Source organism: Dasypus novemcinctus, chromosome 10 (genome assembly GCF_030445035.2).
Source record: "Dasypus novemcinctus isolate mDasNov1 chromosome 10, mDasNov1.1.hap2, whole genome shotgun sequence".
Classification (NCBI taxonomy): Eukaryota; Metazoa; Chordata; class Mammalia; order Cingulata; family Dasypodidae; genus Dasypus; species Dasypus novemcinctus.
In genome coordinates, this window is record NC_080682.1 from 108,222,758 (window position 1) to 108,231,480 (window position 8,723).

At 45.7% G+C, this 8,723-nt stretch overlaps 1 pseudogene; it reads left to right on the plus strand.

Moving 5' to 3' along the window:
- The first annotated feature begins 537 nt into the window (after positions 1-537).
- Positions 538-1,342, plus strand: LOC101424064 (small ribosomal subunit protein uS2-like; annotated as a pseudogene).
- Positions 1,343-8,723: the final 7,381 nt, after the last annotated feature.

An 8,723-nucleotide genomic window follows, 5' to 3' on the forward strand; every position in this document is an offset into this window, starting at 1 on the left:
AATACAATTCCATTGAAATGGAAGTTAAGACTACCACCTGGCCACTATGGGCTCCTCATGCCTCTGAACCAACAGGCAAAGAAGGGAATTACTGTACTGCCTGGGGTGATTGAACCTATCCAGGGGAAATTAGACTGCAACTACACAATGGAGACAAAGAAGAATTTGCCTGGAATACAGGAGACCCCCTAGGACATCTCTTAGTACTGCCATGCCTTGTGATTAAAGTCAATGGAAAACTGCAATGACCCAGTCCAGGCAGGACTGAAAAAGACCCAGAATCTTCAGGAATGAAGGCTTAGGTCACCCCACCAGGCAAAGAACCACGGCCAGCTGAAGTGCTTGCTGAGGGTAGAGGGAACTTGGAATGAGTAGTGGAAGAAGGTAGTGATAAATACAAACTTCAACCACATTACCAGTTACAGAATCAAGGACTGTAATGGCCATAAATATTTCACCCTTGCCTTTCTGCACTACCCAGAGAGGGGTCTATATGGCTGTTGCCCCTTTGCCTTAACTCAAAGGGAAACTTAAACAATGTTTGGAGTCCTTGATGTCCTACAGATGATGGATGAGGATGTCCTTAAATTCCTTGGGGCAGAATCCACTTAGGGGGCACCAACCTTGACTTCCAAATGGAAGAGTGTATCTCACAAGGAAAAGTGATGGCATGTGCATCTTAAATCTGAAGACGGCCTGGGAGAAGCTTCAGCTGGTGGTTCATGCCATTGCTGCCACTGAAAACCCTACTTGTGCCAGTGTCATATCTTCCAGGAATACTGCCCAGCGGGCCGTGCTGAAGGTTGCTGCCACCACTGGAGCTACCCCTATTGCTGGACGCTTCACTCCTGGAACCTTCACCAGCCAGATTCAGGCAGCCTTCCAGGAGCCACGTCTTCTGGTGGTGACCAATGCCAGGCTGACCACCAGCGTCTCACGGAGGTGTCCTATGCTCACCTGCCCACCATTGCTCAGTGTGACGTAGATTCTCCTCTGCCCTAGGTGGATGCCTTCACCACACGCAACAGCAAAGGAGCTTACCTGGGAGTGCGAGGTGGTGGATGCTGGCCCGGCAAGTTCTGTGCATGCGTGGCCCCATCTCCCGTGAGCACCCATGGGTGATCATGTCTGATCTCCACTTCAACAGAGATCCTGAAGAGATTGAAAAGAAAGAGCAGGCCGTGCTGAGAAGGCTGAGGAGCTTCTGGGTGAATGGGCCACTCCTGCTCCTGAAGTCCCTGCCCCTCAGCCCAAGGCCGCAGACTGGTCTGAGGGTGAGCAGGTGCCCTCCATGCCTGCTCCGCATTCCCCACTGCAGCCTGGCTGCTCCCCCTGCGCCTGAAGCCTGGCCTGCAGCCCCCGCTGCTCAGGCCCCCAGTGGGCAGGAACAGCCCGAGGGGGCAGAAGCTGATCTTCACAGGCTCCAACAGGAAGTGGAAATAAGGTTCCAGGAAATGAATCAGTTTCTACTTTTTAAAAAATGTCATCCTTATCTTGTTATGAATGTTTGTACATATACATAAAATGAACATATTTGTTTTATTCCCTGTCTTTCCCCCTTATCATATGACATAAGTTGTATTAGTTTCACATCTTAGTATTAAAGGATATCACGTTTAACAGTGAATATTACCCAAGGACTTGTGCACTATTCTACAGGGATTTAGTGCACTTACAATTGTATGCAGGACAGTTGAGTAATGTTAGGCAGAAATATTAATGTATATATGTGTTTGTGTGTAAGTATCTGTTCTTGTTTTTATTATAAATTAAGTATCTCTAAGTATGGTTTAAGATGATGTGTATGGCTGCCAAGTTGACAAGGGGTGGACTATGATGATCAGGTTAATATGTCAACTTGACCAGGTCATGGTTCCCAGTTGTCTGGTCAAGCAAGCCCTGGGCTAATTGTGATACAAGGGCATATCATAGACTTTAATCATCAGTGAGTTGATGGCATCTATGGCTGATTACATCTACAATCAACTGAGGAGATTGCCTTCCACAACGAATGCTGTCTCATCCAATCAGTTGGAGGCTTTTTAAAAAGAGAAATGATTTCAGCATTCAGGGAGAGAATTCCCATCATGACTTGAGACAGCCAGCATCTCCTGGGGAACTCATCAAGGACCTTAGCAGAGTCCCTGGCTTGCAGCCTGCCCTACAGAATTTGGACTTGTGCATCCTCATGGTTACATGTGACAATTTTATAAAATCTCAAACTATTTACAGGTATCGCCTGTCAATTATGTTTTCTTAGAGAATCCTGACTATGACAGCAGCCTAGGAAACAAAAACAATTATCAACCACCTTAGTTAAAGCAAAACTCTCCCTAGATTTCAGGTCCTCCCCAGCTACCCTCTTGTTTCTCAGCATCCCTTTATAGGAACAATTCTCAGGAGGAGTGTCAAAGGATTCTCCTTGTCTTCTCATCCTTGCCTCTTTTACCTCCTCAAACCTCTCCAAATGGGCTTTCGTCCCCATCTCTCCACTGAAATTGCACTTGATAAGGTCACTAATAACTTCCGCATTGCCAAATTCAGAAAACTATTCTTAGTCTTCATCATTTTGGATGTTTTGACAGCATTTGACACTGTTGTTTACTCCCTCCTTTTTGAGACATTTTCTTCACCAGGCATCCTGGACACCATACTGTCTTGGTGTTCCCCTTACCACATTATGCTCCTACTTAGTCATTCTCTTTGCTAATACTCTCCTGGTCTCTAAATGTTGAAGTGCCCAAGACTGATTCTTCTGACCTCTCCTCTGTCTTTGTTTCTTAGGTTATTTATTCTACTCTCATGATTCACATTGACAATTCCGAAGTTCACATCGCTGGTCTTTTTTTCTGTGAATCCGGACTCTGCCAACTTGGCATTCCCACTTAGATAGCTAATAAGCATCTCACAGTTAACATGGCTGTCTCAGTTTTCCAGGACTGGTCTGACAAATACCCCACATTAATTGGCTTAAGCAACAGGAATTGACAGACTCATGGCTTTGGGGGCTAGAAGTCCAAAATCAAGGTGTTGGCAAGGCCATGTTTTCTCCAAAGACTTTCACATTCTTGGGATAGCTTCCTGGCAACTGTCTGTCCCTTGGTGATTTCTATCTGGCTTCTCTGTGTCCAAGTTTCCTCTGCCTTATAAGGATGCCAGTCATATGGATTAAGGCCAAGCTGATTCAATTTGGCTTCCTCTAAATAGGATCTTTGAAGAGCCTATGCACAAATAAGACACACCTTAACTAATAACAGTATCTTAAAGGGTCTTATTTACAAATGGGCTCAGACCCAAAGGAACATGGATTAAGACTTGAACATGTCATTTGTGAGGCATATAATTCCATCCCCAGCCCCTACTCCTTGCCTCACTTTTCCCAACTGAAATAGGGATAATAATAGTACCTACCTAATAGAATTGTTGTATGAACTGTGATAAGGTATGTGAGGACAGAGTGCCTTACCTGAGGAAATCTGTTCTGCCTGGACCTGTATCCACAATTCTGCCCTTGAAGTCATTCTTTCAATTCATCCCATCTCTGTCCCTTTCAGCAGCATGTCTGCTCATGCAAAGTTCTCAAAAACTCTCAGTTTCCTGTGCCATTTAAGTGGGTCCAAGTCATCACACAAAAGGATCTTCCACATACCCTTCCTGGAAAACTGCATTTCCAACTCTACTTCCTCTGAGATGGGTGACTGCATCCATGAGTCATCCACCTGATCCCCTTAGGAAAGGGCTGTTCCACCACAGCCTTACACGAGCCCTGTTCTCTGGGGACACACCTGCCAGAAACTCTGGGGGAAACCTATTAGAACTGCTTCTGGCCCTCGTCTCAGGGTGCACTATCTGGATAGGCTAGAATTTACCAAATCATCACTTGCTGATTTCCTTGTGCTTGACAGTTCAATCTTCAGTTTATTCCTTTCCTCTTTCATTCTGCCTCCCACACTTTACTTGGAAATCTCCTCAGCTAAATATGCAAATTCATTGCTTACAAGTTCCATTTTCAGTCCAACACTAGGGCATAATTCATCCAAGTTCTCTGCTGCTTTATAACAAGGATTGCCTTTCCTCCAGTTTCCAATAACACATTGACCGCCTCCTAAGGCCCCACCAGAAGCACTGCTGACATCCGTATTTCTACCAAGGTTCTATCCATGATAATATATATGCATGCTCTAAAATGATTTTTTAAAACTTCCTCTACAGCTCTATTCACAGCAACCTAACCTTTTTCTATCAGGCGCCTCAAAATTCCTCCAGGCTCTGCCATTCCCCAATTCCAAAACCACTTCCACATTTTTGTGTATTTGTAATAGCTGCACTCCACTTCTCAGTACCAAGATCTGTCTTAGTTTTCCAGGGCTGCTGTGACAAATACCAAACACTGATTGGCTTAGACAGCAAGAATTTATTGGCTCACGAATTTGGATGCTAGAAGTCCAAAATCAAAGTGTGGGTAAGACCATACCTTCTCTGAAGTCTGCTGTAGCCTGGTGGTAGCTTTCTGGCCACCCTCTGTACATGGTGATCTCTCTCTGGCTTCTCCTACTTCTGGCTTCTCTGACTGTCCGGGTATCCTCTGCTTTGTAAGGACTCAAGTCATAGGGATTCATTCAATTTGGCCTCATCACTGCAGGTCCTACTCACAAAGAAGTCCACACCCTAACTAATAAGATCTTCAAAGGGCCTATTTTTAAATGGTCATAGCCACAGAAATGTGAAGACTTACATATGTCTTTTGTTGGATACATGATTCAATCCCCTACAATGTCCAAAAAAGAACTCTTGACCCTTTTCCCCAAACCTGCCATCCCCCAGTCTACTCAACCTTAGTAACTGACACCAACAGTCACTAGCTGCTCAGACTGAAACTCCAGGAGTCAGTCGTCCTCAGCTCCTCTGCCTCACACTCCACAGTGCATCCAGCCAGCCTTCTTTACCTGCAAGATATACCCAGAATCCTGCCTTTTCTCACCATCTCCACTGCTTCCATCCTAGTCACAAAGACACCATTCTCTCAGGACTAGATTTCTGCATAACCTTCTTCCAGGCTTGCCTTGCTACTGTTAGTTCTTCATGCAGCATCTAGAGAGATTTTTGAAAGTGCATAAATCATGTCACTTCTTGTTCAAAACTCCCTGGTGGGTTTTCCATCATGTTCAAGATAAAACCCAAAGTCCTTACCCTGCTCCACAAAGTCCTGTATGTTCCAGCCTCTTCCTCTGACTTAATCCCTTATGACTTTTCTCTTTGGTTACTGTGTTCTAACTAAACTATCCTCATTGCTCCTAGAACACATAAGTCTTCTTTGCATTTCAGGAACTTTGTCCTGCATTTCCTCTGCCTAGAATGATCTTCCCACAGAAATGGTATGGTTGGCACTCACATATTATCCAAGACTTAGCTTAAATATATTCTCAGAGAAGCCTGCCCTGTCTACATTAAACAGCACTTCCCATCATTCTCATGCCTTTACCTGCTTTCTTTTCCTCCATACATGTGTTACTACCTGACATTACATATTTGTTTTTTTCTGTATTCTCCACTAGTATATAAGCACCATGAGGGCACAGTCTTTGTATCATACACTGTCATATCTCCGGTGCATAGAACAATGCCATAGTTCATAAAGGTTTTTTTTTTTTTTGTTGTTGTTGTTGTTGTTGTTGTTTTTATCTTTTTGAGGTACTGGGGTGGGGGATTGAATCCCCTACCTCATATGTGGGAAGCTGGTACTCAACTACTGAGCCACATAGGCTCCCCTGAGTTGCTTTCTTAGTTTGCTAGTTGTTTGTTTTTGTTTTGTTTTTTGTTCCCACCCCAACGCCAGATGGCTCCCTTGTCTGTTTGCTCATAGATTGTTGTCTCCTTGTTGTTTTTGCTCGTTGTCTGTTTCTTCTTTAGAAGGCACCAAGAACCGAACCCAGGACCTCCCATGTGGGAGGGGGCACCCAACTACTTGAGCACATCTGTTCCCTGCTTGTTCAGTTGTTTTCGCTCACTGTCTGCTCATTGTTTGCTTATTGTCTTGCTCATTGTCTGCTTGTTGTTTTTTCTCATTGTCTGCTCATTGTTTTTGCTCAATGCTTGCTCATAGTTTGTCTTCTTTAGGAGGCACCAGAAGCCGAAACCCAGGACCTCCCATGTTGAAGGCAGGTGCCCAACTGCCTGAGCCACATCCATTCGGGTTTGTTTTGTTTTTTAAGGCACCAGGGACCTGTCCTGAGACCACCTGTGTGGGAACCAGGAGCTCAACCCTTGAGTCACATCCTCTCCCCGTAAATGTAATTTTAATTAAGTAAGCAATGTTTGGGAGAGACTTTGGATCAGATTCTAAAAGACCTTTAATATCCCACTAGGCTGAATTTTAGGTATGGGAAGTCACAGAAATGTTTTTGTTGTTGAAGAGGAGTGCTGAAAGCCATGTTTCAGAAAATGAATTTGGAATTAATAGGCTAGATTGGATATGGGAGACCCGAAGACGGACGATGAGGGTCGGTCCACCCTCCCACGCTGGCTGCCCCTTCTCAGCGCGCAGACAAGCCCATCTGGGAGCGGGCGGCGCTGGCCCTGCAGGTGGCACAGCCGCTCCCTGACTCCAGCGCTTTTCCCTGGCGCCCCCTGCTGGCTGCTCTGGGAACCTCCTCCCCTCTCGTCCCGGCTGGGCCCGGGAGGCTGAGCTCTGAGGACGCAGCCCCGGGCTCACTTCCCCCCGGTTTCTGGTTGAGCTCGCCCACCGGAGGCTCTAGCAGGAGAGCAGAGGATGGGGCGAGGGGAGCGCGGCGTGCATCGCGCAGCTCCCCTGCTGGGCCGCGGCGGGCAGCGCCCAGGCCCCCCACCTCGGCTCCTCCACGCGGCGCCCCCTCGGGCTCGCACAAGAGCTCCTCCAGGCTGGGGAGCGCAGCCCTCCCGCCCCAGCCGCCCCGGAGCTTCTCCCTCGCTGCCGCGGGCTCAGCTCCTCCCACACCAGCCAGACTAAGTGACACGCGAGGAGCTGCATGAGGAGCTGGGCCGCGGGAACTTTCCATCCGCGTCTGCTGTTCCTCCACGCCTGCTGTTCCACGGGAAAACTTAAAGTGAGGACCACGTGGCAGTAAATAGCCCTTTAAAAAAGAGAGACTGATAAATGGATCCATACACCCATATTAGAAAGCTAAAAGTAAAGGCTAAGGAAAATGTTGCAAATACGAAAATACAGAATATTTCAAGTCTGCGTTGTGACCATAAAAGTGAGGAAGAGAGAAAGAAGACAAAGCAGAAAGAGAAAGAAGTAGAGAAAGTGGCATTTGCATGAGGTAAAGGGAGAGGAAAAGGGAGGGGGAAACCCTAATGACAGGGAGGTACTCTAGGTTTTGAGAGGATAATTAAATGTCTCTTACTACACCCTGTTCTCACCACCCTTTGAAATGCTGTTTAGCGGATTAACTACTCTTCGTAGTTCTTTCCCAACTTTTTACCCTTAAAATTGTCAGAAGTTACTTTTATTTTTTATTTTATTTTTAAGATTTATTTATTTATTTCTCTCCCCTTCCCACCCCACCCCAGTTGTCTGTTCTCTGTGTCTATTTGCTGTATCTTCTTTGTCTGCTTCTGTTGTCAGCCACACGGGAATCTGTGTTTCTTTTTGTTGCGTCATCTTGCTGTGTCAGCTCTCCATGTGTGTGGCACCATTCCTGGGCAGGCTGCACTTTCTTTCACGCTGGGCGGCTCTCCTTACAGGGCGCTCTCCTTGCACGTGCGGCTCCCCTACTGCGGGGGACACCCCTGCGTGGCACGGCACTCCTTGCGCACATCAGCACTGCGCATGGGCCAGCTCCACACGGGTCAAGGAGGCCCGGGGTTTGAACAGCAGACCTCCCATAGGTGGACGCCCTATCCATTGGGCGAAGTCCGCGGCAGGAAGTTATTTTTAAATAGGAGACCACAGCTCTCCACAGTAGAGGAGGGACTTGTCTTTTGGCAAGTAGGCTCAAAGGCAATAATTATGCTCCTGATTTGTCTTTTGGGTAATTACAGGTTTTCATACTGGATTTTCCCAGAGGGAGAAAAGAAGGAAGAAACAGTGGCAAGAGGGAGAAACAGGATGGGAAAATTGAGAAAGGGAGAGAGGTTTATTGAATGAATGAAAAAACCGAAGGGGGAAGCATCATAAAAAGTTAGCAATATTGTCCTACAAACTAGAGTATAAGCCACTTCATCATATGATAACTACACTATAAAAGGGAAAAGAGTGAGGAAGTTATGCAAACAGCATAAAAGAAAATTGGGGTCTGAATGTTTTAGAAAAATAAATAACGCAAAAGCTTATTTTCATAGTGTTAATTTGTATGTATTATATAGTAATAAGGCTCAGAAAACTGTGATTCAAAGTTGACTGCTCTGATTTTCTAAAATTGTTAAGTAATTGGACCAGCACCATGGTATTAGAGCAGCTGAACTATGAACATAAATAATGAAACAAAAGTTGACAATTTCTTGCCTAATGAATATAGAAAAGGACTTCTGTGCCCAACCAAACTATCAAGCATGAGGCTAGAATAAAGACGATTTCAAACAAGCAAGATCTCAGAAAAATTACTTCTCATTTGCTCTTTCCCAGGAAGCTATGAAGGGGGGGGGAGTGCTCTACAAATCAAGGGAATAAATCAAAAAAGAGGAAGGCATGGGTTGCCAAAAATGGAAGCTTCAACTTGTGCTACAAAGAAATCATGATAACT